This window comes from Lytechinus variegatus, chromosome 5, assembly GCF_018143015.1.
Source record: "Lytechinus variegatus isolate NC3 chromosome 5, Lvar_3.0, whole genome shotgun sequence".
In the NCBI taxonomy this organism is placed as follows: Eukaryota; Metazoa; Echinodermata; class Echinoidea; order Temnopleuroida; family Toxopneustidae; genus Lytechinus; species Lytechinus variegatus.
Genome location: NC_054744.1, coordinates 23,920,280 through 23,944,589, shown reverse-complemented (window position 1 = coordinate 23,944,589; position 24,310 = coordinate 23,920,280). Strand labels below are relative to the sequence as shown.

The window sequence follows — 24,310 nt, the reverse complement described above, 5'->3', positions numbered from 1 at the left end:
AACCGCAACTATGGAAAGCCAGCAACGTCAACATCTAAAATGTACAATTTTTTCATAGATATGTATATTCTTAAAATCATTGTTTTCTTAAAAATTCATTGTGCTTCTCTTTGTCTAAAAAGGAGGTTGTGAACATTTATTGGAGAAAAAAATCATGACACTGATGGATCTCCATATAGTTGAGGTTTGTACCTCTTTGTAAGCCGGGGCCCTGATTATTTTATGTCATTTATAAATTCCTTTGAAACGCATGCAGTTAACAATGTGAAAAATAGAAAATTAGGCCCATAAATTTTATTGCCTCAAATTATTAGATTCATTAGAAAGCCTTGTACTTGTAGTGAAATATGGAAAAGCGATGGGTAAACTTTATGACAAATTTATACCACTCACGAGGGCTTGAAGATTGAAAAATAAGTGGATTTCAGTTTATTTGGAGTTTGTGTTTGAGAGTGAGCACAATTACAAGAACGAAAGCGCTTTGCATAAAAATAGTTCAAACGATGGAAATTAACTCTACAAGTGATAGTCACTCTTAATCTATTTTGTCTTCATTTCCCCCCAGGAGTGAATGATTAAATCGATTTTGGTGGAAAGATTATATCATATATGGGGGGATGCAAAATAAAAAGGGCAAGCACTGGATTCGAGGAAAAAGCACTCCCTTCCCCTTTGCTAATCTTGTACCTTGTACCCCTACACTCTAAACAATATTGGGAAAGATGCTCCGTGAGATTATTATCTCAACCAAAATTGGGCATTTGTTTTGGGCATTTTTATTTATCCAGTGATATGAAAATGTTGCCCATTCTAATGTAACTGCTGCTTATTTTTTTTAACAATACTGGACAATATGCTTCCCGCACTGGGTAAAATACGGGCCCCAAATTTGTTGGACACATGATTACCATCGTGCTGGTTAAAATTCTACCCAATATTTTTTTTTACAGTCTGTGTATTCTATCCTTAGATAATCCGTATGCGATGGTAGATTATGTATGCAGTATCATTTTACACCAACTAAGCCTCAGACGTTTATCTTTGGCTAGGATGATAAAGCAGATTTGATAGTCTTGATAGCAACGAACACCTTCGAAGAGCGCTGTCACAACCTACCGGCTTATGCTACAGTTACATCAACTATAGTTTACCGACATTGCAAGTCATGTAGCAGCTTGTCTGTCTGGAATCGGTATCGCCAGTGCAACTGTGGCATGAGCGATTTCATATGACTCCTAAGAATATTGTCCTCCTTCAACTTTTAGACAGACGCAAATAAAATTTTAACATGATTCTACACAAAGACCATTTTAACACCGATGAGTGCATGAACTAACAAAAGAATTCAACATTCAACTTGATCATAAGGTGCAAGAAATCATTTTGTTCAAAACAACCTCAATCATGTCACCCGGTGTTCTGAGAAAACCAAACTTGCAGGTGTTTAAAATACCCCAAGGACCTCAAACATAACATCAGATACTGTCAAATAACAAGGTGTAGAATCATTCAACATAATGTATTTAACACCGGTGTAATATGCTTGCTGTTATACTCTGTTAACATGGGTATTGTAGTTTGAACACTATACATACAGGGTTATTTTTATTGTTAAAAAAGGCAAAATAGATGTACTCAAGTCACACCAACGAAACCACTCCAAACCGATCGATAAATGTCACTGGAAATAGCGTAATAGCTTCGGTCGGTCTGGAGAAGGTGGGACCTATGTGACTGGACATTACTTAGACGTCGCGGGTATAGTTACACGGTAGGATGTGTGTGACAGGGGCTTCAAGAAGAGCATTTCATCGAAGGAAGTGCTCGAAATCATTGGGTTATTGAGGAGCATTGATAGACAGACAACCCGTCCTTCATTAGTCGGGGAGCTATTAAAAGATTCTCAGCTTCAGTACGAATTAACCGATCTCCTGCCTGTGTTGATGTTGTAACAATATCAAAAGGAAGCTCGCGACGAAGGTTACATTTTTCCTTTTGAAAAAAAAAATGTGGCAAAGGTAATTTTGTTGCACAATTACCCACCCCCCCCCAAAAAAAAAAATCACGACATTCAAGCACGATATCGGGTCTTTTCCCAAGTAATAATAATGTAAACATGTGTAGATTTAGAAAGGTGTGGTGACAATATGGTTTTACAGACTTTCTCACAAAATCAGTGTTTACTGCTGTTATACGTTTATTTATCCCAAGTGACCTTTCTTATTCGCTTAAAAATAAATTCAGTAAAACCTATGAATTAGAGCTGCAGAATATCAAATAAAATGAGTAAAATCACAATTTGGTAGTCATTTTCACGTTACTGAACAAGTTTACTGAAAAAAATGATACCCCTCCCCCACCCAACCAGCCCGCTGCCTATGCAATTCATCCTTTTGAACACATATTTGATAGAAATGCTTATGAATGCAATGGTATTCCTCCACTTGCATTCACTTAAAAATTGTCGATCTCAACTTTAAATTCCGAGCAGTCCCTGTAAATACCCCAGTATGACGTGCGAGTATTGGTCCTTATCTAAGGCGCATCCACGATGTCATAATTTGACGCAGTTCTGGGGCAGCTTTCTTTTTTTTCTTCGGAAATTCCCCTCATTTGAGGCGAACTCCCAGGAGCAGTTGAAAAGCGAGCAAAAGGTTATATACTCGCACCACAATGAGGTTATAATGTGCGGTTTCGTTACCATAGTGGAACTCCTGTTTGGGGGATAACTAATTTGAAGCTGTTGAGCTCAGAGACAATGTTTTATCTGAGCGAGCAAAACTCTTTGATGATAAATGTAATAATGATAATTTATGAAATGATAGAGCCAATGTGTTCCGCAAAATTATCCTCGTGACGTCATAAGATCGTCTTCGCGTCCCCAGGAATGACCCTGGTTTATTTCCAATGTGTTTAATGCCAATTCGTCCAATTGCCAACCCTTCTACTATCATTTTGGTCTACCATCAGTTCGTCCACTCACCACATGGTCTACTTTCATTTAGTCTAATGCCAGTCCGTCTAATAACCAGTTGGTCCAATAGCCATTTAGTCCATTTACCATTTGGTAAATGGTGGCTTTCCAGCTTCCCTGGGTAAATATACCTATATGTTTAGTATTATTATTACATCATTATTATTTGGTCTATATTTCATACTTGGACTAAGTGTTAAATTGTGCAAAATGAATGAAAATGAAATTGATCTTAGACCAACTGGCTATGAGACGAAATGGTCATAGACGAAATGATGATTAGACAAAGTGATGGTTGGACCACGTGGTTATAACACGAAATGTTGATGGACGAAATTGCATTAGACGAAATGAAAGTAGACCATGTGGCGAGTGGACGATATGGCAGTTGACGAATTTGCAATGTACCTTTATCCCTTGGGGTTGGGACGCCCTCTCCGACAAAAATCACAACTTTGGATGGTGATTTTTAAATGAGTTGAAAAATTATTGAAATTGACAAGTCTTCTTATTGTCGGTCATTATTTCGTTATTTCATAATCAATTTTCGATAATTTTTATCTCTTTTTTCGGTACTACCCCCCCCCCCCGCCTTCTCCTCACTCGTACTCTTCCTCTCCCCCCTTCCCCTCTCCCCCTCCCTCTCTCTCCCTCCCCCCCCCCCTCTCTCTCTCTCTCTGAACAAAAAGCAGGACGCGGCAAATATAGTTCAACTTCAAGCCACATGATTTACTACAGGACACTGCCAATGTCATTTACACACAAGAGAATACTCGACCGCAGGATAATCTATCGCCATGTCCGTGGCACTGACATTTTGTTTCAGAAACCAATTAAATATCTTAATAAATGTTTGTTTTTTTAACAATCTCCTTTCTTTCCCCTGTTAAGTATGTTTCATCCCTTCTTTTGTTCTTATTCGTTATATCTTTACCTGGTGTCATTAAGATCGTTAAAAACTATCTCAAAGGCTCAAATAAACTGTCCATTCATGCCGTTAAGACTATTCTTTTACTTTCTTAAAACTTCTTCAAAATGCCTTTCCCTTTTGATAAAGAGAACTTATGACTAATATCAAGGGACCTCGGAACCGAGGGGCTAGGAGCTTCAGCCCCCCCCCCAATTTCTTTCCATAACCGTGTGCAAAAACATAAAAATTACATTCTGATCTGTGATTTTTTGCATTGTTAGCCCCCCCCCCCCTCCCCTTCAAAACCGTTCCGCGGCCCGGGCCTGCTAAAGACCTGCAACAGGAAAATGCTTGAAATTTTCATGTCGTATTAAACACATCCTTCGATGCATCCTATAAAATTTGATTGGTTTAAGAGTACCTATACTGTGGGGTAAAAAGCGACAAAAAAATGTAAACTCAAAGTACGCTTTAGGGAGTCGATCGTTTACGATTGTTGATTAACCAATTAGTTGCTCCTAAAGTCGTTTACATGGGGACAGTGCATTACTAGTATCATATTGTTCAGTGAACAGGAATGGGCACTTTTGGCGTTCCATACTTGATACGGGTATTTCTTTAATTACTGCTCAGTGCAGAGTAGGGTCCCGTCTTGCAAAGAGATGCAGTTGATCAATTTCAGAATCATTTCATTCAGGAAATTTGCACAATGCTCCTTTATGAGTAAAAATTGACACACTGGATCGTTAAGACCAGTGGCGTAACTACGGGGGGCATAGGGGGCACGTGCCCCCCCCCCCATCGGCTGACAAAAAAAACGGGGGAAAAGGAGAAAAAGAGGGAAAAAGGAAGAGAAACGTATTGGGAAAGAAGACATTATTGTTTATTATAATGTTATATTATATCATAATTATGTTATGTTATATTACGTAAGAAACATTTTTTTCGTAACTAATATGAAAAATAATTTGCATAGGGCCTAAGTCTTCATTGTTCCTGGTGCTCGCATTGTCTATTTACCGAGATATATAATCCTGTTATACTAAAACCACCCGTTTTCAAGGCAATATACACCAAACTGCCAAATATATTTCCTCACACTTCGAGTTATTATTGTTTGTGTACAATAGTATGCTTCTTTTTCATGACTACTTAAAAGTGATTGCCCCATTTTAAGGTCTTAATATAAAACATTTCCTGTCCGTGCTTACGTTCGCAGTAGTGGATTTGTGAAATATGTCTGCTCTCCATGAATTCCTAGAATCAGTCCTTAAAATGTCTTTTTTTCTGATCTGAATATCAAAAATTTTCAGCTCGCGCTTCGCACTCGCATCATTTGGTTAGTGAACTACGTATGGTCTTCGTGAATTCCTACAAACAAGCCTTAAAATGCCCCCCTTCAGGTCTGAATTTCCTAAATTTTCAGCTCGCGCTTCGCGCTCGCAAGATTTGATTAGTGAGATGGGTATGTTAATCATGATTACAAGTGCTTTATGTGCATGTTTAGATGTAATTCTAACAAAATCAGCAAGCGCTTATTGGCACTCGCATTAGATGACTATGGTGAGATGTGTATACTCTTAATGGATTCCTAAAATATAATCCTTGAAATCTTCTTGTTTGGAGGGTCAATATTTACAAAAATTTCAGCTCGCGCTTCGCGCTCGCATTATTTGACCAGTTAGATACATATCCGTTTAATGGCACTGTCCTTAAAATGTCTCTATAAGGTCAGTATACCTGGCAACTGGGCGCGCTTCTTGCGCTCACTAAGTGACTCAAAAATTTCGCTGGTGCCCCCCCCCCATGCCGTGACCCACGATACGCCACTGGTTAAGACAATGATACACATATTGATATTCACTAGATTCAGGAAAGATTTGTAAAAGATTATGCATTTTAGATGTAAGGGTAACTATAGCTTTGCAAAGTTATGGTTGATTCGAGCAATTGCAACACCTTGTAAGACGATGAGCAGGACTCGGTGTTAGCTTCTGAAAAAAATGACAAAAACTAGTGTTCGATACAGCTAGCCAATGACCCCGGTATGCTCTTCGGACGAACCTGTTTCTCTGTGGTCGGATACTGCCTTCGTCCACATCTTCCAGGATTAGGACAAGACCTTTATCGGCGGAATGGACAATGATTTACGCCAATTGAAATTACAAGAAAAGGAAACAGAGTTGACAGTTCTACTGACCACTCCACCGATATAAACGTCACCGAGTTATTACCTACATGTCCGAAGATTGATTGTTTAACGAGTTCATTAACCTTTGATAAGCTGACCAGCAAGTCCATGGTGGATAGTGTTATCCTTTTCAGTGTTTCCCCACCAATTAACGTCAATCCCACTCAAACTAAAGAAGTAATTCACCCAAAGTCTGGTGGACTCTTCTTTTACTTCCCTACGACTTCTTCTAAACACCTTGATACCCTTTAAAAGAACGAATGACTACTTTAATTGACCGGCAACTGGAAAATACTTAGTTGTTGAAATGTCCATACCAACATTATTAAATACATCATTCAAAATTACAGAGGCTCCGTAAGCAAGCAAGGCTTTAAGATGTAAGCACATCCCCGATTGGTTTAAAGTTAGTGTTTGATCAAAATGCGCATGTCAAACTGATTTTGTTTGGTCATAGCCATTCAGTGATTGATAAAGAAACAAACTTTCTGTCATTGAGCCTACAGAGTAACTTATGGCGACTTGGACGTTTTTGTCATCCGATGATAATCATCATCGTCGCATAATTGATTGTTGAGCACTATTACCATGGTGATATTAAAGAAAAAAACTGTGATCACAAAAAGGCCTATATAGTTGAAAAAAATAGGATAAGGAGCGATTTATATCTCCCGTCATGCCTGTAACTGGCAATTGTACTTGTTCGGTGGCTTAACCCGTGTCTAAACCTTGCAAATCGACCGTTATCATGGTTATACGTCTTAGTTCGTTATTTCCTTTCTTCATAAATGTGTTTACTGTTAGGTACCGTCTCTTTATGGTCAGAGAGTTTGCAGTTGCCATGGTTACACTACCAATCAAATACAATGAGCTCAGAAGAAAATAATGGACGGGAGTGGTAGCACCATGGACATTTCTTGTGTTCCTTGGGGAACATATCAGTTTATTTATGCTGTACTGTTATGGAAATGGTTCTAATTTATTTCAGATGATGATCTCTTTTCAAATTATGTGTATTTTCTTCGAAGGCTTTGTTTTCTATGGAATGACTTTATAAAAAATCTTCTCTTTTTTGGGGGGGGGGGTCGAAACAGAAATCAGAAATAGAAACCTACGAAAGTTCGTTTTGCCTAATTGATCGTGAGCCCGGCAGCCTCAGATCGACGAAGCTCTATCCCTTGAATTGTTGAACACAAAAAACAGCATATAGCACCAACTCTCTTAACGTCCTTTGGTCTGACGCGGCCGGGGTTTGAAATGCCGACCTTCCGGCTGTGAGACGGATGCTCTACCAACTGAGCCAACGCACCGGTTATGGTAATATTTCCTGGAAAATCATGTTTAAAAGATTACGAATGGTTGCATTTCATAAGTTGGGTATGCAAAAAGGGTGGCGGATGAACAATTTTCCACACGGTGCCATGGATAAATTGTTGGTGCATCTCAGCATCTTCACCAAATTTATTGAGTAAGATCTCATTTTGAAGCTAGAACTATATGCTAAATACATTACTATAAATTAGATCAATACAATATCAGGAACAAAAAATATAGCACATTAAGTTTGAAGTAATGGGGTGTCGGAGCCGGCGGGTGCGGAGCCAGTGGATGCAGTGAATGATAAAATATTGATTAAACTTAATTAACAACTTCATGTAATGTGACTGTCAGCCTCATGTTTTAAGGCAGTTTAAAAGGAACAACTAACTGTTATAAAAATTTGACAATTTTGAAATATGCAGAAATGAAAAACATGTAGGCCTATATATCAGCTCAGATCTGCAACCTAATCAATTAGTAAACTGGAGAAATTTGGTTAATTATCTAATTTATAACCTTAATCTTTAGTACAAATGTTGTGTATCATTGCAACAAACACCATGATGTAGTCATTTTGCGAAGCATATAAACAGTGACAGGCATTTGGGGGCAAAAATGTGAAATTAAATATTGTTAAGTATTGTAATTAATGTGCATGCAATAACATATAATTATTCAATTTTTGTTACAGAATTGATTATTGATGTTACAAGATTAAAGTGCACAATATTAGGGTGATCCAATGTTGCATTGAATTTTGACACCATTTTATGTGCAGCAGGTCCAATTTGAGAAAAACACAATTCAAAATTCATATCCACATTGACGTCTATGTAACAATTAGCTGCGGATTAGGAAAAATAAAGGTATTTGAGACGTACAACTTTTAATTATTTACAAAATCGTAATACTTATAACGTTTAAAAAAAATTAAACCATTTTTACCCTGTTCGCGAAATTGGACCACCTTATGACATGCGACCGAATATATAACTTTTATTATTACTATTATTATTATTATTAATATTATTATCATCGTCATCATCATCATCATCATTATTATAATCGAAACGTCGCAATTTAGTAAAAAGAACCATAAAACGTGAGAGCCCTTCAGAACACAAGATGACGCTGTTCAATGTTGCTGCGGCACGCCGTCTTTAAAATTCTTGAAGGTTTTCCCTTTCCCTCGTCCCCGAGTTCCTCTCCAGAATTTCTTTCGTCACCTCGCACTCCTCGTCACCGCAGTCGGTTATTAGACTCTCTCCATCTCTGTGGTGATATTTCTGTGGAGTCATCGTGCAAGCCCTCGAGCTGTTTATGATCGGAGGAAAATTCGCGATCAGAAAAGACTGATATAGGCCTTCGGAGATTTCCCGGGTTTTAAAACCAACAAAGATTATGAGAAAATAAAAGGTTAGATGGATCTGATATTGGACTTTTAACTTCACGTATAGCGCCATTTCATTATCGAACTTTATTAAATATAGGCCTATGCAGTCTCATGCCTGATAGTTGGTGAAGAAAACTATTCTTCATTGAAATGAATATTTACATGTTCCCTAATGGATCAACTATGTATCGAATTGAATGGGCAGCAGAAGTAACAACAACGGAAATATAAATAATTGCAGAGTTGAAACAAGCCCGGTGGAGCTAAAGGGGCAGGGAGTCGACAGCCCCTGCGATTTTCCAATTAGTGACGAATTAGAGGATGGGTAAAAAGTAAGAAGAGTATAAAAAGGAGTCTGGACCGTGTCATCCTTTACCCCTGTTTACACCTGAATATAAAATGATATCACACCTAGGTCTTCATGCCTCCTCCCTATTCTAAAACACAGGCGTCGTCACTGAAAACCAGTAAATTATTTAAGAGGAAGTTCACCCTGACCAAAAGTTTATTGTCAAAATAGCAGAAAAAATAATCTAACTTTGTTGTTGAAAGTTTGAGAAAAATCCGTCAAAGAATAAGAAAGTTACTAGAATTTTAATTGTTTGATGTGTGACGTCATATGCGAACAGTTTCTCTACATATCGGATGGTAAAAAATCAATGAAATGTCATTTTCTCAGAAATTTGAAAATAGTTTCATTGTACCTTCAGTATATCGATAGACAAATCACTTCACTACCGTTTATAAAAAGAAAATAAAAAAGTCATCACTAACCACTAAAAAAAGTGCCTTTTAAAGGACAAGTCCAACCCAACAAAAACTTGATCTGAATAAAAAGAGAAAAATTCAACAAGCATAACACTGAAAATTTCATCAAAATCGGATGTAAAATAAGAAAGTTATATGACATTTTAAAGTTTCGCTTCATTTCACAAAACAGTTATATGAACGAGCCAATTACATCAAAATGAGAGAGTCGATGATGTCACTCACTCACTATTTCTTTTGTTTTTTGTTGTTTGAAATATGAAATATTTTGATTTTCGCGTCATTGTCATGTGAAATGAAGTTTCATTCCTCCCTGAACACGTGGAATTCCATTATTTTAACATTTTGTGCTTCAGGCAAGGAGGTCCTAATCATCAAATTCGTAAAAATTGAAATATTGTATAATTCAAACAATAAAAAACACAAGAAATAGTGAGTGAGTGACATCATCAACTCTCTCATTTGGATGTAACTGGCTCGTTCATATAACTATTTTGTTAAAAATAAGCGAAACTTTGAAATGTCATAACTTTCTTATTTTACATCCGATTTTGATGAAATCTTCACCATTGTGCTTGTCTGATTTTTCTCTATAGATTCAAATCAACATTTTTCTGCGGTGGACTTGACCTTTAAATTAAATATTGTGCAGCTGTTTGTTTATGTAGTCACAAATCCAAAACTTAAATTTTTCATTACTTACTCAGTCTTTAATTGATTTTTACCAAACCTTTACCAATATTGTTTCATAATTTTTTTCTGCCATTTTTACAACAAACTTTTTCTTTCGGGTGAACTTCCCTTTAAACTAATGGAACAATGCAAAATGTTAATTTCATAATGGACTATAACGATTAGGGAAACTTTACCATTCTAATTAAGAACTTGGTAACGTCGCTCAAGTATTCAATGGGAGATATCATCATATTTTTAACTCAGTTCTTGTATGAGAAGAGTTTTTATAAAAACAAGACAACGATACGCAGTTCTATTTTGATCGGCCAAACATTCAAAAGAAGTTGTTATGTAAATTCGGAACATTTATCTATTAAAACACGTTCTTATTTCATATCCTTCACGCGATCGATAACGGTTTGGGGGCATACAACTTCACATAATCAAGTAATGAAATGCACTTTGGAGGTTCTATCAAAACTAAATCGTTCCAATCGTTTTCGTGATGTAACCAAATTCAGACATTTGCATTTAATAAGTCTCTATCGTCATGAATATCAATTAACTTCATCCAGATTCCCCGGCAATAAGCTTAATCATTTCAATGACTCGTATCAATAATACATCTAAGATTGACGCCAATGATTGCATATCGCTAACATAATTATCACTTAAAACACACTAACGTGGGCGTATTCTTATGATTAATTCAGGGCGCAAATATGAGACACACCCGAAATAAATTCGTATTTTGCTTTAAAACCATTTATTCCAAGCATCAAGCTCACTTTTCGACACCCAACTGTTTATAAATTCGACGCCCATCTACTTAGGTTTCTTATAAAATACGCAAACCTGGGAGTTAAGCTGTTAAATTGGCGTCAATTGCCTGGATGATAGATGAAAGCTCGCCAAAGCAACAAGCGTAAAGTTCTTAGGATGTGTTACTTAATCTCTTGTGTTTGATTTCGATTTCTTGATAACAGCGGAATAAATTCCATTATCTGTCTTGTCTGGAGGGTTTATGACAAAACAATCGGCCACAAAACTATCGATTAAAGAAATCTTTAATGGTGCATGTGGATAAACCGAGGAGATTCTACATAGATTGACTCTTCACAGTACCTTTAGAGGGCGAGGACCCCATCACCCTTTTCTCCGCTTTACTCGATCACTGGATTGGACAAGGCAAAACAGCTCTTCTCTTATCCCCTCTGTTGGTTTATTACCTGTTTCTCTCTTTTTTTTGGTTTTGTTTATGTCATTATTTAAGTTATTCTAAATTCTTTTCCCATACGTAACGTTATTTGATTTTATATGACTGTGTTGATTTTTCTTATCTATTATTTTGGAAGTTATGAATAAGAGTCATATTCACATGCTATATTTTGATAGCCATATTTACATGCTATATTTTGATAGCCATATTCACATGCTATATTTTGATAGCCATATTCACATGCTATATTTTGATAGCCATATTTACATGCTATATTTTGATAGCCATATTCACATGCTATATTTTGATAGCCATATTCACATGCTATATTTTGATAGCCATATTCACATGCTATATTTTGATAGCCATATTCACATGCTATATTTTGATAACTTTCATCTGTTTATTTTAGATTGGGTGCCTGATTTTAAGACTTATTTTGTCTTCTTTGGCTCCCCCCACAGTTATGTACATTAATTCTTTGTATTATTTTGAACAACTCAGTTTACTTTCCTTTTCAATTATGTTTGTTTCCTATTTTGTACATATTTGTAATGTTTTTATATTATTGTGGAAATAAAGATTTAATTTGAATACTTGTTTCTCTAAATTGTGTCCATCGCTCATGAATACTATACTAGTCTCACTAGGGGGCGGTGCTTCGTTTTTTTTTAAATGATGAAAACGACAAAATGGGAAGAAGAGAAAGAGGCAGAAAAATATGGAAGAGAATAGGTGTAAAATCATAACCAGCATGACCAGAGAAGTTTTGGTCTTGTAATGCCCATAATACCACTGTAATTCAATTTTTAGGCCACCCCCTCCCCACCTTGGTGCCACCCATGGAGCCACTCAAGTCCATCATGCAGCCTTTCTGATCTTATACTGTGACCCTATACTCTGGCCTTTGTTGAACTATTTTTTCCAGACCCCCTCCCCCCTCTCACTTGATTTGTTCATATACAGACGCATATTCCCCCAACCCCCGGTACTTTTCTCTCTTTTCAACCGAGCGCATGAATGTCTAATTAGGAGAATGAGGGCCGGCAGATAAAATAGAAGAGTAAACACTTTTCGGCCTTTATTGGATTTTTTAGGTTTCGGATGCACATTAGCGGTGTCTTCATAACACCCGAGACCCCCACCTCCAAACTCCCATTTTTCGGTCCCTGGTCCTGCCATTGATACGGTTGGACACTGCATCCCTCCCAAGAGTCCTGGGGCCAGCTTCCTCTCAGGTGATGGTCGTGTTTAATGGCGGGATAACTGTCAAAGATATCACACCTTGGCCAGGTAATGGGAGGAATGGTTTGACCGGACTATCACCCTGAGGTGATTGAAGAGATAGCATGGACATGATGGATAGGGAAAGAGAGGGGGAGAAGGTGAGAGAGAACGAAAGAAAGAATGATAGAAAGAAAGAATGAATGAAAGAAACAAAGAAGGGGAGAAAGGGAGAGCAAAGAGCAGGGAGGGAGGGGTGTAATGCAGGTATATGGAAGAGAAAGTACGATATAATACTATTAATACTACATCTTTTTCTCTTCATTCAACGCGGGGCGGATACCAGAAGTACCCCTGCCATCTCCAGAGGGGTATCACATACCCCTTATCAAATCCATTTCATCTAATTAATTAATTCATTAATTTGTCACCGTTGACTGATCGTACAACTGGATCTACAGATATTTGAAATAAAAATGATCGGTTATACGGGACGATAAACAAAAAGTAAACAGTTCCATAGATACCCAAATATACGACATGTTGGTGAAATTCGAAACTACAATTTTCACATAGAAATAAAATTCAATGTAAGCACCTCGTTTGACACAACAGAAACAGGGGCCATCGTATTTGAAAATGACCACCGTAATTATCGTAATGTTATGCACACTCAGTATAACATTAAGCGGAAACTTTAGGCTCGACAAACCTGCCCCCCCCCCCCCCGCCAACGCAAATTTATTACCAAATTGTTAGTTTTCATTAGGGCCTACCCAATTTGGACAGATTTTTAACCAATAGTTGTGTGGACAGTATGTTGCCCAGGGTAGGTTAAAAGTTTTGCATATTTTTTGCCCAACTATTTTTAGAATGTTGTCTTATATGATAATATTGTGCACAAAGAAATGATAGCAGGATTTATAGAGTGCTTCTTCTCTGCAGATACAAAGTGCAGCTATTCTTACCCTGACAAGCTCGAGATTAACGCAACGCAATTAAAATCAGTTCCTCCCGGGTAACCATAACCCTGGGAAAAGCGGGGATGCAGGGGGTGAGCAGCACCCCCTGGAAATTTGGTCGGTATGCTAAAATGTTAACCATAATAGGTTTCGTTTACATAGACAATGATAGACGAGAGTTACATATCCGGGTTTTTTTACATTCTTTTAGGGGGAGGGGTCAAAGATGACCTCGATTTGGATGTGAAAACCTTTTCCTTTCTTACTTAATTATTTTGCTCATCATATTTCATGGACAAAAAAAATCATATACATTAGGGACTGAAGATCTTGTTTTACGTTATCTTTTCCTCACATTACCCATATTCTTCTTATTAGAAAATCATTCCCAGACCGCAGTATCAGACATGCAGATACCCATGAAACTGTGGTATATACGGGCAACAACACATTTATACTGATCCACGTACATGTATCATTTCTAACAACAATGCACTTCTTTGTCAAAACTTAAATTTCATGTTTTATATTCTCGTTCCATGCAAAAATGAAGTCTTTCGCGAAGGTGAACATGGTGAAAGTGCGGCATGAGCTGCTCAGTGGTAATGCTTAAAGGAAAACAAATCATCCCGCCATTATTCAATTCATATTTCAACTGCTGCTACAAGTATCTGGGATTTGACTTTGGGAGGAACAAATTAGATTACCTGTGAAGGTGAGTTGAAGTTAGTCATAATCAATAATCATTCCTTGATGATATATTCTTCATGTTTCTGTCACTCGCAAATGACCCATTCTGGTGGGGTAACCGGTGGGTTCCGGGGGGAAATGCGTTGTGTAACTCGCTAGGTCGATACGGATACATGTTTATGGATCCCCGTCTACTTCGTCGGCGCCACAGAGAGGGGGAGTGGGAAGGGGACAACCATCCCCCTTTGATTTCAGAAGTATTGATAAATTAACAACAACAAAAAAGGAAATCCTCTTTCACCAAATATTTAAACCAAATTCAGTTGCCAATACCGACAATATCAAACGTAGTATTGCAATAAATCCATACCAAACGAGCATGTTTGCATCCGAAAAATAAATGACAATTATTTTTACTCCGTATTTTAACAAAATGATTATTTTTACATATTTTAAAGCGAAAAAGGTATAATGTTTAATTGATTCACTTTTAAGAATCTAGGCTTAGATTATGTGTATCCCTAGAAGAAAAACATATTTCATCAAATTATCAATTATTATATTTTCAAAGGGATGATAATTATGATAAACAATTTCTTCTGACTTCTTGTTTAAATATAAAGATAAAATTCTTGCGCTGACATTCGTAGGTCTCATTGGCCATGTTGTATAATCTGTGCCTCTAAAATGGCGATTAAAGAGATATATATATAAATTTATATTTCCATTTCCAATTAATCTAACCTATATTAACTGCCACGTCATTACGACTTTGAGCAGTGAAAAAGTTATCCAAATTATGGATATACTATCAACAGAATAGCTTCATTCAGTAGCGTTATGAGCCAGAATCTTTTCTGAGGGGGGCACACAATGATGTATGGGGCAAAATTTCTACAAACCATTGGCCTACTTTTTAAAAAAATTATATTAAATTTCCCTTTCTTTTTTCTTTTGTTCCTCCTTGGTCGTGAAGAATTGGGGGTCCATTGCCCCCAAGCCCCATCTGTACGCATGTGGTTTCATGCTCAGAGCAATCATGGTGATTGGTTAAACAGAGTTAACGAAGTGCCACGGGGAAACATTACCACGCTAAGTGGATAAGGGACTCTAATTGGATTCACTATTGTTAAAATAAACTAAATTACTTAGCGATATGAGTATATTGTTTCATAACAATACATTCCGCTCTTTAACTCCTACTCATCCGTTCATCAAATCGAACACCATTATTAGTGTACAATGATTGGCAAGTCATTTAAAGATAAAAAGAATGGACCCGCGGCGTGAATTAACTTCGGCCGGGGGTGTCGAAAATGGGAAGTCCCCAGTTTGTTAAGAATGGGTGACTCATTCTACAGTATAGTGATGACAATATGCTGACCTCGATAAAGATCATCCCCTATTCTTTACACATGCAATTTTCTTTCCTATCCTCTTCTTCTGTTTTCCCGTATAATCAAAGTCATCGATTTGACTTAAAAAAAAACATTCTGAGCCATTGGCTATAACATTTAAAAACGCTGTTTAAAATTTTAGCACGTTGTTAAAGCCCGTCACTCAAACAACTATATAAAGTTTAAAATGACGGAGTGAAACAACGTGCCAAGAAAAATTGCACCAGAAAACTCGCTATCTGATGCTTCGAAATTTGTGCCAATTTATTCCTGATACAATTATTGCACCCAGAAAAAAAAAAAATTAAACATGTCATAAATTATGGTGATATGTCAGTAGCATATTATGTTTATAATGAATTCCTAAAATACGACTTTTTTAAAGAGGTTATTCTCATGGGAGAGTGATACCAATGCTTGGCGGGTACACTCTACTGTCGCTGACCTACCCAACTCCTCCCCCTTCACCCTACTCTCAATAGGTAATTTTCCCATTCACTACGGGAAAACTCTCTATAACAACGCATCGATTCTTTTGAAGATGCAATTAACATCACAATGAAGAGCTGAGAGGCATTTGTCGAAAGGTGGTGGACTGGGACCGCAGATCATCCGAAGATTTGCACCGGACGAACAATTGCAAATCGTTTTCCAGAGAAAAGAGATTCCGATGCTGTGCCGGTCCACCAACTTTCGACAAAAAAAGCCTCTGAGCTCTCCGTTGTGATTTGACTTGTATTTTCAAAGGAATTGGTGCGTTGTAGAGAGTTTCCCCGTAATAAACGCGAAAAGTCCGAAAATTTCCAATGTCAAGAACCAACCGTGATCTTAGTGTATGAATTCTTGTTTTTTAGACTTGCATTACATGACAGGAAATAAACATCTGACAATAAGAATGCAAAATAAAAAATTTGTGACAGGAACCAAGGGAACTGACAACCGAGTTAACTTCCCATGAACCGGAAGTAAACTGGAATAAAAAGTGCTCGTTCATTGTCCCGGGTGTCAACGGCCAGACACACACTTATGAGGGGATTTTCTAGTGTGCTTCCAACGGAAGAACAAACCTTGTTTCTCCGGCACTCCTTCTGATCAACCGGGCCCGAAGATATGTAAGCCGTTTCCCCAGCCTTGAAAGATTGACGCAGACAATGTTGAAATTGTGAATTGAATGAAGAAAGAAAATTGCTGAGTAAAATGGCAAACCACACAGAAATTTACTTCCCATATCAACTAAAACTATCAATAAAATTATCAATGTCACTGACAAAATCACCTTGCAGAAATTACAGAAACATTAAAGGCGAGCGTTTAGAAGAACATCTCACACGGTGTGTAGACAGAACACCGTGTCCCACGGTGTCTAGATGAAACACTATGTAACACAGTGCGTGGAAAGAAAACTGTGTCACACAGTGTGTGGACAGAACACTGTGTCACATAATATGTGGGCAGAACACTGTGTGCCACAGTGTGTGGACAGAAAAAATTGTGTAACACAGTATGTGGTCAGAACACCATGTCACACAGTATGGAGAAAGAACACCATGTCACACAGTATATGGACAGACCACGATGTCACATAGTATGTGGACAGAACACCTTGTCACACAGTATATGGACAGACCACGATGTCACATAGTATGTGGACAGAACACCAGGTCACACAGTATATGGACAGACCACGATGTCACATAGTATGTGGGCAGAACACCATGTCACACAGTATGTGGGCAGAACACCATGTCACACAGTATGTGGACAGAACACCATGTCACACATTATATGGGCAGAACACTGTGTTCCACAGTGTGTGGACAGAAAATTGTGTAACACGGTATGTGGACAGACCACTATGTAACACAGTATGTGGTCAGAACACCATGTCATATAGTATGTGGTCAGAACACCATGTCACATAGTATGTGGACAGAACACCATGTCACACAGTATATGGGCAGAACACTGTGTTCCACAGTGTGTGGACAGAAAATTGTGTAACACAGTATGTGGACAGAACACTATGTAACACAGTATGTGGTCAGAACACCATGTCACACAGTATGTGGTCAGAACACCATGTCACATAGTATGTGGACAGAACACCATGTCACACAGTATGTGGACAGAACACCATGTCACACAGTATGTGGGCAGAACACTGTGTTCCACAGTGTGTGGACAGAAAATTGTGTAACACAGTATGTGGTCAGAACACCATGTCACATAGTATGTGGACAGAACACTATGTCACATAGTATGTGGACAGAACACCATGTCACATGGTTTGTGAACAATCCACTGTATCATATACAGTATGTGGACAGAACACCATGTCACACAGTATGTGGGCAGAACACTGTGTTCCACAGTGTGTGGACAGAAAATTGTGTAACACAGTATGTGGTCAGAACACCATGTCACATAGTATGTGGACAGAACACTATGTCACATAGTATGTGGACAGAACACCATGTCACACAGTTTGTGAACAATCCACTGTATCATATACAGTTTGTGGACAGACCACGATGTCACACAGTATGTGGACAGAACACTGTGTCACAGTGTGTAGACACAACACTATATCACACAGTGTGTAGATAGAATCATGTGTTACACACTGCGTGGGCTGAATACTATATCACAGTGTGTGTATACACAACACTGTCAAACGGTCTGTGGACAGAACACTGTGTCACAGTATGTGGACAGCATACAACTGCAGACAGTGTATGTACAGAACAGAGTCAAAGTCGGTGTGTGGACAGAACACGATGGCACACAGTGTGTTTACATTGTCTTTACATAGAGGACTGTGAGAGAGGGTGTGATTCAAAACAATGTGAGAGTGACTTCACACCGTGAACAACTTGACAGTATTCACATGGTGGACTATTGGGAGAAAGTCAGGTGAAAAAATATGTTACACACACTGCGTTAATATTCTACAATTTCAATACGGGAATATGATTTCAGATTGCGTGCCCCACCCAGAGATGCCAACCTCTTGACACAAAAAATCAGACTGAATATCCTCAAAAATCATATTTTTTAGTGAAAAATCAGATTTTCACGAAAACTCAATATGACCAGAGCAAGCCTTGAATTAAGCACCTGCAGGCCGGGGGCAATTTTTAAAAAAAAATTGCCCCCGGCTCGCGAGCTTTTTACAGGAACCGGGGGCAATTTTTTTTGGAACCAGGGGCAATTAAAAAGAAAAAGAATATAACTGTGAACCACACTCCAAATTTGTTCATAGTAAGCGCAGCTCCTGCAATTTTTCAATTAGTACAGAAATAGCATGCTAAGTAATAGGCTTATTCAAACAACTAAGAAATCAGATTTAAATGTTTAAGTGTGTTTTGACACCCTCACTCCACATCCCCTTTACATGGGCTTATTTACTTTTCATCTTTAATGAACCACAAACAATTAACCCCCCCCCCAAAAAAAAAAAAAAATCGAAATAAATGAATAAAATAAAAATATAAAAAAGAGAGAATTCAGTCTTTTCAGATCAAATAATAAATTTACAAAAAAAATTTAAGGTTTTTTTTCATGGTTAGAATGTGGGTGTTTGTGTATGATTGTGACTGTGAGGTGAACTTAGATTGCATATAAATTATGTTAAAAGAAATGAAGAAATTAAATCAATATCTAACTCAGTCTATTCAAATTCCAGCACATAGCCACAGGCCACATGCAAATTTTTAAATGTACATGTATTGTAGGATCATGTACCTTAAGTATTTCACAAGTTATTTGAAAATGCAGATCTTCACAGAAAATGCCTTTCATTCTGGGAGAGTCTAAATTCTGTAACAAGTGGAATGCCTCTGGCCGTCTCACTCCTGCATCACGCAGTTCAATATAGCAGCAGTGCTGACTTTGAATACTACTCTAACTCGCACAAGATGTTCAGTGATACATGGCACTCTTATGTCCACTTTTTATGAACTAGACCAATAAACTTACAGAGATATGATGGTTATTCAACAAAAAAACCCAACATGGCCAAAGTTCATTGACCTTACATGACCTTTGACCTTGATCATGTGACCTGAAACTCGAACAGGATGTTCAGTGATACTTGATTACTCTTATGTACAAGTTTCATGAATCAGATCCATAAACTTTCAAAGTTATGATGGTAATTCAACAGATACACCCAATCCGGCCAAAGTTCATTGACCTTTGACCTTGGTCATGTGACCTGAAACGCGCACAGGATGTTCAGTGATACTTGATTACTCTAATGTCCAAGTTTAATGAACTAGACCAATAAACTTTCAAAGTTATGATTGTAATTCAACAGATACCCACGATTCGGCCAAAGTTCATTGACCCTAAATGACCTTTGACCTTACTCATGAGACCTGAAACTTGCACAAAATGTTCAGTGATGCTTGATTACTATTATGTCTAAGTTTCATGAATCAGATCCATAATCTTTCAAAGTTATGATGGGAATTCAACAGATATCCCCAATTCGGCCAAAGTTCATTGACCCTAAATGACCTTTGACCTTGGTCATGTGACGTGAAACTCATGCAGGATGTTCAGTGATACTTGATTAACCTTATGGCCAAGTTTTATTAACTAGGTCCATATACTTTCTAAGTTATGACGTCATTTCAAAAACTTAACCTCAGGTTAAGATTGATGTTGACGCCGCCGTCGCCGTCGAAAAAGCGGCGCCTATAGTCTCACTCTGCTTCGCCGGTGAGACAAAAATGTATTCATTAATAACTTAAATATTCATCACAATGAAGAAATCATGAAGTTTTTTTACAGTTTTCAAAATTAACATGAAATCTAAACTCTATCTGAAACAGAAAATCACCATCACTTAGGCCATTACTGATAGAATTCTCACCCAGAGCTCTGGCAGAGAATATGAGCTCAAACTGGCTAGCTAACAGCATCCAAGTACCACACTCACGTGCACGGCGTCCTCCTATTTTTTTTTTTAGATGGAGCCTTGTCTGATGATTTATTGTCTGATATTTACCCCTCACCAAGAAAGAAATTAAAAAGCTATAATTCACAACTATTGATTTTGGATTAATAAGGCTCCGTTTTGACAAGCAAAGTCGGCGACTGTGAGGATACAAGACTCGCATATCCTGTGTTGTGAACGGGGATTTATCTCCTGTTCAATTCGAACTACTATATCACAGAATTGTGATATCCTGATTGGAAATGTGTGCATTAGAAATTGCACGTGATGAAGTAGTATGATGTACATGTATTACAGGAAAAAAAAAGACGGACGTAGCTCACTTTTTATGGTACTGAAAAAAAGACGCACTTGGCAATTTGAAACTGTGCTTATCGTAAATTTAAAGTTACTTGATTGGCTTTTCAGATATTTAAATTACATGTATGATATGGATTCACTGCTCACTCTCACGGGCGGGCGCATACATACACAACACACATATATGGGAAAAAACAGGACTATGACAGAAAGTCGGGAAATCGTATTTTTGATGGCCAAAATCGTACTGTCGTATTTTACTTGTTTTATCGTACTAAATACGATAAAATCGTACTGGTTGGCATCTCTGCATAGTGCAAATACACTGTGAATACACTGTGGAGCACACTGCAGAACGCGTTGTTCTTTCCATCATGGGTCCCTCAGTCTTCCAACATGTCACTTGGCTCAAATGAAAGCTCAGATCACTCGATCTAGCTGGGTAATTGGTTTTAGGAAGGGTCAAGCTAAGATCGTTCGGAAACAGACATCACTGATATCCTCCACCTCTCATCTTGTGATCTTGAATCAGACAAGACAACTCAATCTCTCATCAGTTTTTGTTCCAAGTTCGTCGAGTCCAAACCTCTAAAAATAACCACTTAGAGGCCCCAGTCACACCAGCTAGGCTGACGTCAGACAGCTAAATCTATTGCATTATTTCCAGTGATATACTATCGGTTGGTGTGGTGTCGGTTTCGTTGGTGTGTCTGTTCAAGAGCCCCGGATGGTTGGCTTCTATTGGCATTGATCGAGTTATACATTTGGTCAGTCTAAAATAACAGAGGATTTCGCCAAACACGAGCGCCAGGTCTTTCCAAAGAATTAATTCTCACGTAACCGCTCGAAGACAAAAATACTCTTGGATCAGCACTTTAATTGTATAATATGATGCATTCATCGTTATACTGGGCTAAACCTTAAAGAATAAGAGTCTACGTAAGGTGTTTTTTTTTCTTCTTTCTTTAATAGATGGGGGACACAGAACTGCATTGGAAAAAATAGCAATGAAAGTACGTTGATACCCCATCAAAGAGCATTAAGAATGTTTAAACATAGAGCTAGTTCCATGGTTCAAAAGTTTTGATTTGGGACGACACACAGCTCTCTATAGCATGCATATAGTATAGAGCTATCAACAGATAGCTCCATGCATATAGTATGCCACTTATTATGAGTTCCTGTGTCTTGTTTCATAAAGATTTGTTATAGTAACAAATGCAAAATTTTCTATAACACTTTTATCGTCAATCAAATTAAAGGATTTCAGAAGCTTTTAACCATTTTTTATCCACATTTCTCAATTTTTCTTTAACACCAAGTCGACGTCAAAAGGAGGAAATCTGCAAAAAAGGTAAATTTATGGTTTAAGTGATGGCACTGTTGACGACTTTCCTTTTTCGAAAGCAATTGTATAAAAATAAGTTTAGGTTTTATTATTCTTCTTAATTATGCGATACTTGAGTAACACTCTCTTAAAATTCCCACACTCTAAAAGCGCCAAAAATTCTACTTTTGTATACATACCTCAAATTTTCAAATAATTAGAATTATTTTACCACACCTGCTTTCATCAACAGTCAATTTGATTGCGTTTTTTTTAAGGTGACTATTTCTGTTTGTTGTTATTTTTCGTTCGTTCTAATTTTTAGTTTGTATGTTTGTTTGTTTCTTTTGGTGGGGGAGGGGTACATAAAGGTGATAAAGATGTTTACATCGCTCAGGCACATGGACCTTGGAACGATTTTTTTAAATGCGGTGCTAGTTTGGAAGTAATCTTATAAGCCCCCAAAAGGATTCTTTAAGGTTTTTACTCCCAAATGGAGGTGATTTTGTTAAGAAAAAAATCGAAAAGCATTAAAAAGAGGATTTCGCTTAAAAATGACAGTGATTTTGGACAGGTTTTTTTTTTATTTCGCGTACCAACCTGATTTCCAGGGGGGGCTGCATCTGGTGTATAACATGATCAACACCCCAAGCAATCCCGCTAATTCTCAGGGCCATGCTCGGGCAATGTATCCAGTGTAATCGGTTTTCATGTCCTCCAGACAAAATTAATTATGATTTTTTTTTTTTTAGAAAAAGGTCATTCAAAGGCCTCGATTTTACTTTCATAGTCATGTAAAGAAGATGTAGATTGCGTATTACCCGATTTCTAGACAACACAAAGCAATAACGATCCCATACACTGTAGGCGGGAAATGAACTCTTTCAAGACTTTTGGGGGAAATGTGACTTGAAATTCTTACTCGGAAAACAGCTGGTGAACTAAGGCGACTGCCTGATCTATATTTAAGAAATACAGGTGCCAAACTATCTGTGCCCTTTAAATGCTTATTCTCATTAAATAAGCGGGATCCATGTTTAAACCATACATAATTTTCTGACAAGAAAAAAAAATTCCGTCTCAGGTACGCTACTAATGGTGACTTCAATTTAACAGGGTCTGTGGTTTCCTTAAAGATCTCTGACTTTAATCAGGTGATTAATAGCCTTCAAATCAAATTGATTTCACCCATCATGAGAGCTTCAACCGTCTTTCCGGCCTTCTGATTGGTGCAGCGCCAAATATAAACCAAAAACTAATAATAGATATAACCGTCGTATAAAATAGCAGGTTGCCATGTACTGTTTTGCAATTACATGCCTCAAAACCAGCAATTAAGGTAGAATTTGTCGAGACTGGAATACCTGTTAAGATACATTACACTTATGAAATCTCTTTTGGCATATTGTCTTAAAAAGGAGAGGGATCACCGTCTCCCCCCCCCCCCAACGCCCCCTACTCTGCTATCAAGTAAGCAGGACAGTGGCGTATCTAAGCACTACGGGAGGGGAGGGTTATTAGGGCCAGGTTAGGACGCAGTCTGTCGCGTCGCAGCTTATCGCCATTCATGATTAGGTTATGTCAAACCAACTGGTCAAACGCCCCTATTTGCAAAATGCTGGATCCGCCCCTAATCGCGTGGAAATGTGAATCTTCTTCTTCTGGTTATTCCTGCCTCCTACCAAATATATACTTTCATGCTACGGTTGACGAAAATGCAATTTTTATAGAATACCTGAATTATTATTAGAGAGAGTAGCTCAAGATCAAATTAACATCATATGATTAAGTTCAGGAGGGTATGTTTAAATCATACAAAAAAGACCAACTAAAAGTTAATTTATTGTCCTAATATTTGATTTCAATTAGCGTTTGCCTTCTCACTGTGTCTTTACAGGCATATAAATCAGTCTGTATCATAAAATTCCGAATATTGCTTTAAAATTTATCAGTGTTTATTATCACTATTAATATTTTTTTCACTTAATATAGATGAA

The 24,310-nt window shown here is 37.7% G+C and overlaps 1 long non-coding RNA gene across 1 annotated transcript; it reads left to right on the top strand.

Moving 5' to 3' along the window:
• Positions 1-2,124: 2,124 nt before the first annotated feature.
• On the top strand, positions 2,125-18,800 carry LOC121414827. The gene is made up of 3 exons (XR_005969917.1): positions 2,125-2,134; positions 6,177-6,179; positions 18,721-18,800. It is a non-coding gene; the product is annotated as an uncharacterized LOC121414827 (long non-coding RNA).
• The last annotated feature ends 5,510 nt before the right edge of the window (positions 18,801-24,310 follow it).